The sequence below is a fragment of the Lemur catta genome, chromosome 11, assembly GCF_020740605.2.
Source record: "Lemur catta isolate mLemCat1 chromosome 11, mLemCat1.pri, whole genome shotgun sequence".
NCBI lineage: Eukaryota > Metazoa > Chordata > Mammalia > Primates > Lemuridae > Lemur > Lemur catta.
In genome coordinates this window covers 56,160,661-56,176,752 of record NC_059138.1, presented here as the reverse complement: position 1 = coordinate 56,176,752, position 16,092 = coordinate 56,160,661, and the positions used below count along the sequence as shown (strand labels likewise).

Sequence of the window (16,092 nt, the reverse complement as noted above, 5' to 3'; positions counted from 1 at the left end):
CTCAGCATCATTAGTCATTAGGGCTATGCGAAATAACAAATGTTGGTGTGGATGTGGGGAAATTGAAACTCTCATACATCTAGAGGGAATGTAAAATGATTTAGCTATTGTGGAAAACGTTTTGGCAATTTCTCAAAAAGTTAAATATTGAATTACCGTAGGACCCAGCAAGTCCATTTCTAGTATATATCTGAAAGAATTGAAAACAATTACATACATATACATGTATGTATAGGAACACTATTCACAAAAGCCAAATGTCTATCAATTCACAAATGGGCAAATAAATTGTGGTCTATGTTATATATGCAATGGAATATAATTCAGCCAGAAAAAAAAAATGAAGTGTTGCTACATGCTACAATATCAAAGGACCTAGAAAACATTATGCTAAGTGAAAGAAGTCAGACACAAAAGATCATATATGGTATGATTCCATTTATATGAAATATCCAGAATAGGTAAACCCCTAGAGACAGAAAGCCAGGTACTGATGGGAGAAGGGAATGTGGAGCAGCTGCTAAATGGGTGTGGGATTTCCTTCTGGGATAATCTCATCTGATGAAATGTTTTGGAACATTTCAGACAAAAGTGACAATTGCACATTATGAAGGTAATAAATGTCACTCAATTGTTTATTTTTAAATGGTTAATTTTATGTTGTGTGAATCTTATTTCAAAAAAATAAAAATAAAATGACTATTTTCATAAGATACTACCATTACTGCCCTTCTGAATTAATCTCTCCTATTTTGTACTCCTGTAGCATATGTTCCCTCCATCATAGCATGTTATTCCATATGTTCTATTTTGTTTTAAATACACATCTACCATAGAGGTCAGTAAACTATGACCTACAGGCCAAATTTGGCCCATTGCCTGTTTTTGTGTGGCCCACAAGCTAAGAATGGTATTTTATATTTTTGAGTGGTTGAAAAAAATCAAAATAATAATATTTTGCAATACATGAAAATTATATGAAATTCAAATTTTTGTGTCCATTCATAATGTTTTAATATATTATGGCCATGTGTATCCTTTTATGTGTTATTTATGATTGCTTTCATTCTACAGTAGCAGATCTGGGTAGAGATCATATGGCCGGCATAGCTGAAAACATTTATCATCTGCCCCTTTATAGAAAATGTTGTTGGCCCCAATCTACTGGATTATAATATAATAAGCTTCTAAGTGGAAGGAATCTCTCACAGGACCCAGCCTGATAATATGTACATTCTAGAGAGTTGATAAATATCTCTTACATTAACACCACTGTAAAATTTTTCATATTCAAATGTGTGCCACAGGATCACCCACTTCTATATGCTAATAAAGTTGAAAGCACTAATTTCTTTGTATTTTTACAAAGTTTGACACTTCCCTAGTTTCATATTTAGCATATGAATTCTACAAAATATTTTTTTAACAGGAACTCCAAGCTGCAATGAGAATGTATCACACCCAAAAAGAGAAGTAATTTTGTAGTCTTTTTTTAAAAAATATGAAGTAGATGTTCATGTTGAAATCTTGAAAATTACACTAATCTACCATTCAAACTTTAAATGTCAGTACATAAAACTATGTTAGTCTTCTAGCACAAAAATAAATTAAGGATTAAAAAGTTCTGATCCCTGGCATTGCCTCTCTTGAGGATAAATTCAGAACTAGCATAACATCAGTCTTTGAAAACTTCTAAATTTAATACTTAGCTTATTAGGACAAATAGAATTCTACAAAGTGAGACATCACATATGTTCAAGAGAATATAGGCAAAGATGTAAATACTAAACATTGCTGGAGTAAATTGCGGTAAAAAGAGAAGCAAATAACAAGGAAAAAAAAAATACTAGAGTTTTCCTTGATTATAGGTGACAAATGAGCCAGAATCTTTGTAAAACAAATGATGCTAAGCAGAAATTATTTAGGTTTCTCAGATATTTTTCTAGCTAAATTTCTTCTTTCTTTGACTTTTCATATATTGTATCATTACTTATATTTCTCTGTTTTTCCCAGGAAATTGTCCAGGTTGCATGGGACTGTCAGCATACTCAAGCAAGCAATCAAGTCAGCAAAATTGATGTCATGTGAAGAGCACCCAATTGGGAGTCTGGTGCTCTCAGCACGAAGCCAGGTGGCCCTAGGCCTGTTGTTTCACCTTCCATCATCCATGATGAAGAAGGTGACTGCATGGTTTCTGAGGTCCTTCCATTCTAATATTCTGTAAGGCTAAGTAAGAAGTTAAATTTGCTTTCAACATTTGTGATTATTCAACAGATTTAGGTGAATAACATTTTTAAAAATAATATACAGATTTGGGCCTTTGCATTTCTTCTTTCTCAAATATTCTAGGTGTACCTACTAGTGTGGTAGCCCTGTATTAAATAGGGCAATATGAAAGAGTTTGGAGAGGTTGAAAGAGCTATATAAATGTAAGTTATTATTATTAAATAAAATCACGCAGTGTTAGTGTTAGGGCTAGAAGGTTTTTGGGATCACCTTATATGATCTCATTTCACAGATGAGAAAACCGAGGTCCAGAGAGGTGAAGTGCTAGAGATTCAAGCTCTTCCATTACTCCATGTTACCCCATTTATGGTTAAGAATTGCATCCCAAATCGTTGCTGTTCCTGCAACATTTGCCTATGTTGGCTCTATTGGTTTTAATTTCTTTTTTTTTCTCCCAGGAAATAGTCTGTTTTCTCACACTCTTACTTTTGTATTCCCATGGCTTGATTTTAAGCTAGTTTTTATGTCTGCAAAACATTGCATTTTCTGGTTGGATTTATCAAGCAATGATATCTAAGTAGTATGTTTGTGTTTCATCCAAGCATAAGAAGTATATAGCTCATTAGAATTCAAGGCTAATCACATAAGATGAAGAAAAAGAAACAAAGATGAAATAAGGAAAAAAATCGTTGCCTTATCTGGACAATTTTGATGTCAGATTCCTCTTCAAAACTATGGTTTTATAATGGGACATAAATCAATCTGTTAAATTTTATCTTGTTAACCAGAAAATCAGCAATAGTAGTAAAAGACTTCTGGCAAGAGTCCATTCATTTAGTCATTCATCAAACATTCATAGAGCCATATAAATAGCAAGGCATTGTCAGAGACCCTAAATAAAAGGTATAGATTAATATGTTCCTTTCTTCTGAGGAAGGAATTTAAGAAACAATAAAAATAACTAACATATATTGATTCCTTACTCTGTGCCATGCCCTGTGTTAAGTGTCTTATGTGAATTATTTCTTTTGGTCTTTACAATATGAGTTATAATTATTATCTTATATTGATGTGAAGTTCAAGTGAGATCCTACCTAAAGCTTCTAGTACAGTGCCTAGAGCGTATTAGAATCTCACAAAACATTAATTTTCTCTCTGTCTCCCTTTTATTTCACAGCAGACACCACCATTTTTCTTTCTGGAAGATATATCCCAGATAGTAGTGGATTTCCAGAGCTGCATGAACTATCATTCAGAAGAACCTGCTGGTTGAACATAAGAAGTACCCCCAGATCCAAGGTAAGGCTTAGAGCAGTGGAATGAAGCTCAGCTGATGGCAGAAATGGGACAAGTGCCCATCTGAAGGAGCTGGGGACAGTGGCACACAGGAGATAGTTGGAGGTGGAGGTAAACGAAGAGGCTCTACCACCAAGATTGGGTGAGAAGGGGCCTGGGCTCTCAGTCACAAGCAGGCTCTCGCAGCTCGGGGAGGCCCAGGTCCAAGGAACACATTGAAGGAACCGTGGGCAGAGGCACAAATGACATATTTGATGCCCCAGCCTAGAGCCTTCGGAGTATGGCTTCCAGAGCCACAACAGACTCCAACAGACTTTCCACAGAGATGGGGAGGAAGTTGCTAGAACAAACACTATCCTGAAACTTGCCCCAAATCTGAACCTAATCAAACCCCAATGTTTTTCTGAGGTTAGAAAAAGCCTGGCTTAGCATTTTTAAAACAATATCTATTTTGCCTTTTGTCTCCCATTTGCAGCCAGAAGTGGAAGTTCTAAAAACCCATTAAAAACTTTGGGTTTTATTTTGTATTTATTTCTTTACTATATGCTTTGCCTGGCCAAAACCAGAAAACGCTGGAATGGCACAAGCTCGCTCTCCTGAGATCTCCAGATCAAAGTCACTGGGAACTGCTTTGGCTAAGCGTCTGAATTTTTCCATTCTTATCCAAACCAATGCCTCAATCCCTTGCAATTTACTCGTATGCATCCACCTTCTCAAGTGTTCTGAGGCATTTCTTTCAGCACACACGTTGGCCTTCAAAGGGTAACAAGCAATTGTGTGCTGGCAGAAGCTGTATTTTCAAGTTTATACCTCCAATTCATCATCCAACAAAGAGAACAAGAACTTCTGGCAACTTTATCCACTCTATGTATTCCATATGGAGTAACAGTATAGGAAGGGCAGTGTCAAAGACCCTCTTGCATGGAGATTTATTTTTTGGCAGCATGTTTTACACTGCTAAGTTATTATCCTCTCTTGTAAGTGTAGAATTTTTTGTTTGGCCAAGTAAAATTTTAAAGCAGCTCATATAATCCAACCAACAAATTTACTGGGAAACTTTTTTGTTTCCCTTTCTTAATGCCTTACGGAGATGTCCCTCTAGACAAGTTGTACCGTTCTTGAGTAACCCACAATTTACATTTATTTCCTCATAGGCCACCCTCATTCTAAGTGACTTTGATCCATAGATGTTACCATTCAGGAAACTATTAAGAGTTTATTATGTGCTGCATGTCACATTCTTAATCTTGTCTTCATAAAAAAAATTTGTTTATCTATAGTAGATTTTTTGCCATGGTAATTTTTACCTTGATTTTTTTTTTCATAAGATATAATAGAAAACTAGAGTTTGCCTTACCAAAAAGTCCACTTTCAGAGAACTCGTCCACCTTTTCATTAGGATGAAAAAAATCTATCCTGCTGCTCTACTCAAAGCACTGAGAAAACATCATAGTAATACCCATCCTTGCCTGTTACATGTTCTAGCCTTAGGTTCCTCTTTGTATATTTGGATATTTCTTCAAGGATACCATATATCCTGGGCTATTTCAGGCTGTGTATTTGAAGCCATGTTCACTAGCATAATCTTTTTCTAATGCCAAAAATGAAAAATATTTTTATGATCAGATAGATGAACTTCTAAGGTCAGCATCCCTATCTCAATTTCTAATGTTTCCAAAATATAAACCTCCACCTGCTTCTTCCTTTCATGTAATTCGCATTTGTTCGGTTATTTTTTACCACCCCTGGAGTGTTTTCAAATATATTTCAAACCCCCAAGCAACCCCATTTCAGCTGATTGACTTCAGAGAACTCTAATGCCGGCCAGGCATTTTGCTGCAACCCCATTTAGACTCAGCAGGAAGAGCAGATTTAAAAGGCAGATTATGTTTTTAGCTTTTTAAAAACTGCTTTATTAGAGAGGCTAAAAGCCACAGTGGTGGTAAGCTGAATTCTTTTGAAATACAAGTAACTTCAAGGCATCCAGAGAGTAGTTTCTCACCCGCGGAGCTCCTCCCTTTGGGTTGCAATGATGGCAGGGACCAGCTGGCTCCAAGCGTTTTTCTTAAGGGTCCTTGTGGCTCCAACAACAGAATCCCTAAAAGCACCAAAAGTGTTTCATTTAAGGATCGGAGACCTTTGAAAAGCAGCTCACTGTGGTTCCCACCCCTGGACTTCTGGCAGGCCATTTTGTGTGAAACGGTTGGTTACATACTGACCTCCACTGAATTGGAAGGGCTGGCCAAGGGGCACAAGGTAGAGAACCATGATGAGGATGTGAAAGCCACTTAGAAAAGCAGCTGGGCATCCCAGAAAATGGCTGAAAGGATGGATGGGTAGATAGATAGATTGATTGATTGATTGATTGATTGATTGATTGATTGATAGATGCCACAGCAGTGGCTACTGCTTCACATGCTATCTTAAAACATGTGCTACAATTATCAGTGCATACCCTTTAACTTATTTGTGGCTCTGAACTCTACCAAGAACTGCTTGTAAGTGGTTGAGGGTCCATGAAAAAAAAGATGGGCATATTAAGATTTCTAGAGAGTCAATGAGATTACACATGGAAATTTTGGTTCAGAGGTTTTGAGACGAAATGAACATTACTAGATTTTGAGAATGTCTGTTGGGAAAGTGCACTAAGAAGCAGGCTGCATCCTATCTAAAGGCAAGATGAAGACAGGATTATGTCAGAGATCTAATAATCACACAGGGCATATGTAATGCCACCCACTCCCTCTGTGCCCAAAGAGAGCACCAGCAACTAATCATAACCCATATGCCAAGCCCAGACACGGCCTTAGAATCCTTCTCAGCAGGAAGATGCAATCCTGGATTAAACAGGGGATATCCCTAAAGATGTATATGGATCAGTTTAGAACCCAATACAAATTCCCACAGGTGGGACAAACAGGTGGCAAAAGCTAGTGGAGCCAGCGGATGAGGACTGGTGGAACAGCAAGCCCATGTCCCACCTGAACAGGGCAGTGGGCACTCACTCCAGAAGATGTGACCCCACAGGAATCTAATAAATAAAATTCAAATTTTTACTAGGAATCTCTAGATTTTTAAATGTTAGATCTAAAAAGAAGGGGGAGGGGGAGTTAATGCCATATAGGCCAAACAAGATACATATGCAGAAAAAATAAAATAAAAGTACACCTGCAGGTTAATGTAGCCTTCAGGCTTAAAAGAATTAAAGGCAGACTCCAGTTTGCTCTTATCTTGCCTAAACTATTATACCTTGCTACTATCCGCAGCTTAAAAACAAAAGAAAACCATCTCACCAGGGCTTGAAGAGGGCATGCAACAAATTGCAGAAAATTATAGCCAACATTTTGTGGTTGCTGATCTTCCCTGGGTAACACACTAGCAGAGTCCTGAAAAAAATAGGCAAATTTCAGAGATCAAAGTTTCCATGCTGCAGAGGGGATTTTTCAACCAGCTTGCTCTTGTCTTGTTCCTCCCACCCCAACCCCTTTTTGTCAATCACAAAGTAGTTGTCACAAAGTTCAGATTCTGACATTGTCAGAGGCTAATGATGCCTTTCACTCATTGCTTATTTCAGTATTCCAGCCCTCTAGGTCTGGTCTCCCTTTGGGCTGTTTACATACAATTTCCTTCTGGGTGGAACTTTGTTTTTCCTTTCCTTCTTTTGGGGCTGTTGTTTTTTCTTAAAATAGGAGGTCATTTCAGGCAGAAATGTGTTTTCGCCTCTTTGCTTCCTCTATGGCTGGGACTGGGGCCCTTTTGGAAAGAAGGAAATTTCCACTTTGTTTACAAGGAGGGGTTGGTTTTCTTTGGATATCCCATTAATTTGCTGGGTAGGGAGTTTGGAGTTCCTAGGATTATCTAAGGAAATCAGGGAAGTCATTTTAAAGGCACTTCTTCGGGGTTTTGGTTTTTGTTTTTCAATGTTATATACTCTACTTTTCTTATTATTTTTCTCTAACTTGTTCACATTTTTCCAATGGACCTAAACTTCTTATATGTCTGTCCCTGCATTCCAGCTCTCTACCTTGTCTTCCCAAGATCTTTTAGCTTTAGTTGTCAATCTGGATTATTTGACCCATGTTCTGGACTGATTCCAGCATGAGTCACAGTTTTATACTTTTGGATGGAAAAGTAATTTTCCCCCTTCTCTTTAAAATGTAGCCATAACCCATTGCTGTTACTGGAAAAAGCAGACTTGATTGTGCGTACCTTTTTCTACTATATTCCTCCATCTTCATGGGCCACACATCAAGCAATCCATCGCCCACATCAAACAATGTCAATATGCACCCAAGTGGGAGTGGATTGTTCTAGGCACCCTTCAGAGTTTACCCTGGACCTCTGGAAGAATACGTTCTAAAAAGCACATTCACTGAAAAAAAAGTCTCCAAGTATTTCAAAGCCAAACAGAATAAAATCCCTTAGGATAAATCTTGTGATGACTTTAGTAGGTTTGATGCCACTAAATATTTAAAGAATATTTAAAGAACCATTAAATTTAGAATAATTTTTTCAAGACCACTCCCAACATGTGATTTATTCAAAAGATCATGTTCACGAACATATAATACTCAAAAACTTCAATTAAATGGAATCAAGCAATCAGATCTCTGAGTTTGATTGTTGAGTACCATCCCACTCCAGAAATGTTTATTGTTCATTCTAACCCTGAGAAGAAGGGTAAATAATGACAAATAAGGTAGGCGGTAAGAAGGATTGAGATCAGGAAATACGTGACCAGGGCAGTTTAGGATGGTGGTTAGGACCTTGGATTTGGTTCTCAGTTCCATTTTTATTAGCAGGATGGCCTCAGGCAAGTAACTTACTATATCTACTCTTCAATTTCTCATCTGTAAAATAGAGATAATAATGGTACCTACTTCATAGAGTTGTTGTGAATTACTATGTTAAAGACAGGGTAAGTTCGTCACAACCAACAACAGCAAAAATTCCAACCTTTGTAGGGCACTGATTATGTCTCAGGTACTGTCTTTACTTGAATACTCTACGGAGAAGTTATCATTATTATTATCCTCATTTTACCAAAGAGGAAATTAGGGGCTCAGAGAAGTTAAATAACCTATCCAGCAGCACAGAGCTGCTAAGTAACCGAGCCAAGATTCCAACCCAAGTGGTTGGGTTGAAGCCTGAGCCCTTAACCACTGTGTAGCCTTTAATGTCCTTTTAATATGTAATGAATCTTTGCTATTCCAGGTGCTGTCCTAAGGTCATTTCATCTCAACTTCATATGTTACCTGTGACCGCATATACAGTGTTGTCCACTGAGCAGAGATGCTCAAAATAGCAATTCTGTTCTCCATAAAACAATCACATACACATACACAGAGGGTTAGTTACCCTCACTGGACTCCACCTCCCAAGTCAGAGGAGTAAGTGCTGTATTTAAAATATATTTTTAGCCAGGCATGGTAGCACATGCCTGTAGTCCCTGCTACTTGGAAGGCTGAGGCAAGAGGATCACTTGAGCCCAGGAGTTCAAGACTGAAGTGGGCTGTGACTGAGCCACCGCACTCCAGCTTAGGTGACAGAGCAAGATCTTGTCTCAAAAAATAAAATAAAATAAAATAAAATATGTTTTCTACAGTATAAAAAGAGAAAGCAGTTACTAATTCATTTTTGCTTTTTAATCAACCAAAAATTAGTTACTTAAAACCTTTTGTTCCTCCTAGAATTCTTGCTAACTGAGATTTTTTGGCAAAATGAAGTGAATATATGTGGTAGAAATTACAGAGTCAAATAGCTTCCATTCCAAAAGGTACAAACTCCTCTAATTTATCTAGTTCCTAGAGAAGCAACAGTTTTAGAGTAAACTGTTGGTGAAAGTCCAAATAACAATTTTATTATCTTGAGAAATGGAAATTTGAAGAATTGGAAGGTATAAGAGGGCATAATATCTGAGATGGAAATATTATAAATATAAAACAGGACCAGAAGTTTGTCACAGTGATATACATTCTAATAATCAAGAAGTTAAACATCCCAGGATATGTATGCAAATCTATAAGAACATACTGTGCTTAAATACAGCTTATATGTTATTTTATATTTTATGTGATCACACATAACCTCATTTGATTTGCACAGGAGAAATAGCATGAAGTGAGGCTGGCAATAGAAATAATATCAATCCATTTTATGTTGGAGAAGACTGAGGCTCAGAAAACCAATGACTTGGCCTAGGTCACACAGCTCCTTATTTGCAGAGCCAAGGCTTATAATTTCCTGCTATTTCTACTAAATCACAATTCCCAGTGGTACTTTTGCTGAGCCTAGTTTGACGGTTTTCTTAGACCAAGATGGCTATTCTCCAAGGGTTGGGAACCAGGAATGATTTTTGCAGGGAAAGGTCCAGAACAAGAGGTGGTGGTGCATGGGTACACCCCTCCCAAACCATCTCAGAAGGACCTAAGCAGAGTTGGAGGAGAGGAGGTCATTGGCAGGAGAGGGGAAAACTGCAAAGGGCAAACATCCCAATTCTCCCACATCTGGCCCTGCTCATCCCACATTTTATTTTGTGTTAAAACTACCGGCTCTCGATTCAAATTGCAGGGGTTGAATTCTGGCGCCACCTTTTACTGACCTCTTTTTGCCTCGTTTCCTTGTTGGTAGAATGGGATTAATAATCATACTGATTTTGTAGGGTTGATGTGGAAACTTAAGTGAGCCATGTAAAAGGCTTAGCATTTTAACTGACACGTGGTAAGTACTTAAAGAACACCAACTATTATCATCATTATTATTTCATGCAGAGATATAAGTGGCAGAGCCAGGATTTGAACCCAGCCAGCCCAACTCCAGAGACCAATTCCTTAACCACAATCCCACAGTGCCTTTGTGTTTGCTGTGTCCATTTGTCTGGAATGCACTTCCCTAGACATCCATCTGCACGGCGCCCTTCCTCTCTCCATTCAGGCCTCTGCTCACATGTCACTTCCTTTGAATTGCCTTTCCTGGCTGCCTGATCTAAAACATTACTCCTAAAACAGTACTCCTAAAACAGGACTCCTAAAACAGTGCTCCTTGTGACTCTATCCCTTTAACCTGCTTCATGTTTTTCATAGCATTCATGACAACCTGAAACAATATCAAATATATTTACCTGATTATTCATGGACTGCTTTCTCTACCACTACAAAGCAAGCTTCATAAAGGCAGGAGCTTGGTTTGGCTCACATCAGTAGCTTTTTTGCTTAGAATACATTCCATTATTTGTTGCATAAATGTATATATTAATGAGTTAAACATTCATTAGTGCGGCAACTACCATATTGAACCACTATCAACAGAGAAACCAAAATATGGGTAAGATCTAGTTCGTACTGTTAAGGCACGTACACTTTGGCTAGGAAGGGGCTCTGGAAAGATCATTAGAACCCCACCTAACCATCATAACAGAGAATGCCAAGGTTGAATGAGTGGAGCCAAACCTCTGGGCACTCACACCCTGAGTCTTAGCTCTTCTTGCTAAGGTGCTAACTTCTCCATGTCAGTCTGACAATCTATCCTTCCCTAATGAAACATTCTGGAAGCAAATAGCAAATCAAATGATAGGATTTCAGAAAGCCATTTTAAGAGAGTTTAAATGCTTAAGCCTCACTATCTCTATGAAATTAGACATACCATTATTTGAGGAGTGACATTCTCCGGAGGATGACAGAGATAGTATGTGGAGCTCTACTCAAAGCACATTTCTTTGCAGTATAATCTACTCCCAAAAGTAAACTGGGGAAGTAGATATTTTATAATTGCTAAAGATCTCGGAAGATTGAAAAGCAAAATAAGTCCTCAGCCTCATTCAGCACAAGCTACTGGACTGTGTCTCCCTTGTTAGTCATTAATCAATCCCATTAAGTTATAATTCTTTGCCAAGCTAAGAAAACACAACCCAAACAGTAGTGAGCATTTCCTCCCCTTGCCACTTACCCCTAAATATGAAGAGTGACCTTCTAAAAACTTCAGTCTTCCTGAGATTAGCAGGTCTGCAAAATGTCCGCTGGATTTGTCCAGAGAGAAAATGTGCCAAGTGTGATGAAGGGAGAGAACACCCGCTTGATCCTGGCCACTCTCACTCAGAGCTCTTTCCACCGCCCAGATAAAGCAGTGCAGAGCTACACAGGATGACAAGACTAAAATAAAACAAATCATTTACAACATGATTTCCTGCTGAGCAGTGTTCTAAGCCGTCCCATGGTAGCCAGTTGTTAGCTAACACAGAACAGACCCTGGGCTCCTGAATGGCAAATGCTTTTATATGACAAATGACATTGTGTGTGTATTGATGAACGGCGTATTGATGAACGGTAGCAGCTGAGGAAGACCACATGGTACTTCATCAGAGTTCATCAGAGAAGCTCATCTTGATCTGGGATGAGGGGCCAAAGGGATAAATAAGCCAATGAGGCAGTCAAATCCACACTCCTAGAAAAAGCCACAGCAGTACCCAATGTGGCTCAGTTAAAGAGCAACACGATCAAACATAAATTATCAAGTGTCTGGTATATGCAACATTCTGGCCTAGAGGTTAAAGAAATAAAGATGCACAAGATACATTCCTGCTGTTAGGAAGGAGGAAAGTGCTACTTAAATGTGACCTCATTTAATTTGATCCCTGTAAGAATCTAGTAGGGCATACAAAGCAGGGTCTATAAAACCCATTTTACAGATAAAGAAAAAGAAAAGCTAATGCTCAGAGTAGTGGGTGATGTGCTCAAGTCTTAATATGAGTGAGCTCTGGAGCTGGACCCTAAATCCTGGATTGTTCCCACTACATCACCCTGCATCTGGCTCCATCTTTAGACAACTAAAAAAAAAAAAAAAAAAAAAAAAAGCCTTCCTTCAGACATATTCCTGAAGTAAATTAGAACCTAACTCACTCTAAAATTTTAATCACTTCAGTATGTCATTGCAACATGATTTAACTTTCTTTCATAAAACCTTAATATGACCACAGGACCAAAACAGCCAGATGACCTCAGGACAGAAGCTCCGCTTTCACCCACAGAACAATTCAGGACTCAAGGACGGCAGGCGGGATCTGAGGTCCCCGGGAAGATCAGAGGATCTTTAAATTCTGATTTTGCTCAGGGCTGGAAATAAGCAGATATAGCACATTTACTTTGTACAGTTTACAAGCGGGGCTATCTTTCACCCCCTTCACCTCACCCCTTTCAGTGAGCTTGTGTTGTACTTTCAATTCAAATGCCATTTCCTGACATTTAATCACCAGAAGGTATTGTGCCTTCATCATTACGATGTAGCACTTTTATCTGTACCACTATTTCAAATGAAACTTAATCTTTTCTATCCTGTATTGTTGTATTTATGTATATTTTTGTATCACCTCTGAACTTAAAGCTCTTGGAAGACAGTTATCTGTAATCAAATAATCTCTCTTAACCATCCAGCATGAAGTTTTGAATTTGGTAAACATCCCATTTGTTGAATAAATGAATGAATCTTTCTCTGGTTTCCACTCACCCCTATATCCTCTTATTCAGAGGACTTCTGTCCAGTCTTGTCGATGGAAGGTTCCTTTTTACCAGCTCTTTTTTTTTTTTAAATTTCCCCAACTCCGTAATATTCATTTATTTTAAGCATTTCTTGAGCCCAGCTTGAGGGAAAGTTCATAAAAGTCTCAGTTCTCTCAAAAATACTGTTGGTGATCCAGTCAAACCAGGATCATCTGGATGAAGAAAAATTGCTGTTTGATGTTTGAGGGAAAGATACTCTTTTTCCTCCCAAAGCCTTGAAATGCCCCGAGTGAGCAAAGGTTTTAGATTTACCTCAATCTTGAATCCTTGAACCTACTGGCAAATTAGGGACCCCTGGCAAAACACATCTTAAAAAGAGAGATGGGAGTTTGGAGAGAGAGTAGATTATGATATTTAATCTCCTCATTTTATACATGACAAATGGAAGCCTAAGATGCAAGTATATTCTAATTTGCCCAAACTCACCCAGATCCTCAATGAAAAGCCCAGGAGTAAAACCCAGGTGTTCTACCTGCTGATCTTCTGAGGTAACTTTCATTTTTCCTCACCATCCCTAACAACCTCTCATAAAGATAATGAGTCCTACTGATATTTCAGTTCCTGCTTTTATGAAAGCAATTCGATTCCTTCACTCCTCCTGCCTTCATGCCTATCCACAGTGCTGGGCCACTAGGAACAAAGAGTGTCAGTCCCTGTGGCTCCAAGAAGTCATGATCAGGAGAAATGGCACTTGTCTCACTCCCTTGGGCAGGGCCACTCCACTGCTTAGACAAGCAGAAGATCCTTGTTTCAAATCTATTAGCACAGAGTCCTTTGATGACTGGCAGAGCTGAGAGATCATGCCCAGACTTACGTTAGTCAGGTAGATGCTAATATGCCCACTGTGGGTCAGGTGACCTTACGCTTGCTCTGGCTTACCTTGATTTGTTCAGAATAAAATATTTTTATTGCAATCCTTTGTGCTTGTGTTAGTGCCATATGGCCCTCATTTTTTCTAGTCCTACCTTTTATTATTTTTTAAATTTTTTGCCTTCCTTATATCTCATATTTGTTGTGAGATGTGATTATTTTGTTGGATATTACTTGAATTTGAAAGGAAACACACACAAAAAAACTTTATGTAAAAAAGATAAACTTAATCGAATTCAATTTATTGGAATGAGCTGTAATGGAAAGAACCCCAGACATGAAGTCAGAAGACTGGAGTTCAAATCCAGCCTCAAACCTGCTGCCTCTTGCCAATGACTGAACTTCTTGGGGCCTCGGTGTGTTCATCTGTAAAACGGCAGTGGTAATCTGACAGCATAGAGTCAGGGGGAAGTGGAGTGAGGTATCATTAAATGTGTCTAGCATGACACCTGGTGTGGTACATGTTCACTGAACCTGAACCCAGAGGATTTTTGGGAATATCATAAGAGCTTTGTTTATCAGAGTTTCCCTGCTCTGGTTTCTCTTTTCTTACCCCATCAGCACTTTTCATAGTGTTAGAAATGCCAAATTAATTTTATTTACTTATTTTGTTTGTGTGTTTGTTTCTGAGACAGAGTCTCATTCTGTTGCCCAGGCTAGAATGCAGTGGCATCAGCCTAGCTCACAGCAACCTCAAACTCCTGGGTTCAAGCAATCCTCCTGCCTCAGCCTCCCAGGCAGCTGGGACTAAAGGCGTGCACCACCACACCTGGCTAATTTTTTTCTATTTTTAGTAGAGACTGAGTCTCACTCTTGCTGAGGCTGGTCTCAAACTCCTAACCTCAAGCAATCTTCCTGCCTCAGCCTCCCAGAGTGCTAGGATTACAGGCGTGAGCCACGACACCCAGCCAGAAATGCCAAATTAATTTTAAAAATCAAATTTGAATGAAATACAAAGCTATTGTGCATATTATGACACTACTTATCACATATGTACATTTTAAGAGCTTAATAATCTTATTCAAGATTAAATATTTGCTTAATTCAGGCAACATTGCACTTAGGAGGGCAGCAGCAGAACTTTGGACATCATCCAGAGAAAGACAGCGTGAAGACAAAAGCTTTCAGCGTGTACTGGAAAATAAAAAGACCTGCCCTGATATTGGACATTAAAGAGATCTTGGATTTTCTTTCTTTTTTATGGAGATCAAAATGGCAGTCTGAACAACCATTTCTTTTAAGTGGAGAAAAAGCAACATTAGTATTTTTAAATACAATTAAAAGCAGTATTAAAATTAGTAAATTATCAGCAAGGATATGACCATTAATCATTAAATTATTTTACCTTCCACTTGCACATAGGTTTTAGATCGTGCACAATCGTATTTTGAACTCTGCTGATTCTTCCTTGCATTGTATTGTAAGCATTTCCATTGATTTAAATGGCTGCATAATAGTTTATCACCCTGCTGTGTATTTACCTAACTCTTGAACCCTTGACATTTATTTAGAAGTTGAATTAATTTTGGTGATTAAGAGGTTTTTCGATAGCTCCTACAGTTTTTGCTTGAGAATTACCTTACACCCCCAGGCCCAGTAGCCGTCTCATTCACGCCAGGCATAACAAGGATCCACAAAATGGAGAGAGGTAGGAGACAAGAGCTTAAAACTGCTCTTGTGGGGGAGGAGGACAATATAGAGCAGGGGAAGCACAAAAACAAACCAAAAAACCTGGTTTTAATATTTGCTTTCCGTTATTGGACGGAATGATTATTTGGTTCCTTTATGTGGATTTATTTCACCAGCCACTTATTCTAATTCTGTATTCCCTTTGGCCAGGTAGACATAACCTAAAAACACGTGCAGGAAAGAATTCTGGACTTATTTTAATGTGAGCATATCTGCATTTGTTTCTATTTTGTCTCGTTATAAGAAGAATTCAAGGCAGCTTATTTTGGGGATTTTCTGAAAAACTTAAAGTCTTTAACAATGCAATTTTTTTCCTGTTGTGTTTTCTTTCTTTCTTTCTTTCTTTTTTTTTTTGTTCCTCAAGCATTTCGGTCAGCTATGGAAGTTAAATTATATTTCCTAAAGTCTTACTTCATATTTATAGGTATGTAAGAGTTTAATTCCTATTTGTTCTACTTTC

General features: G+C 38.3%; 1 long non-coding RNA gene across 1 annotated transcript; it reads right to left on the bottom strand.

The window, feature by feature from the left end:
* Window positions 1-5,470: 5,470 nt before the first annotated feature.
* On the bottom strand, window positions 5,471-11,585 carry LOC123647487. The gene is made up of 3 exons (XR_006738253.1): window positions 11,467-11,585; window positions 6,816-6,908; window positions 5,471-5,620 (listed from the first exon to the last, which is right to left on the bottom strand). It is a non-coding gene; the product is annotated as an uncharacterized LOC123647487 (long non-coding RNA).
* Window positions 11,586-16,092: the final 4,507 nt, after the last annotated feature.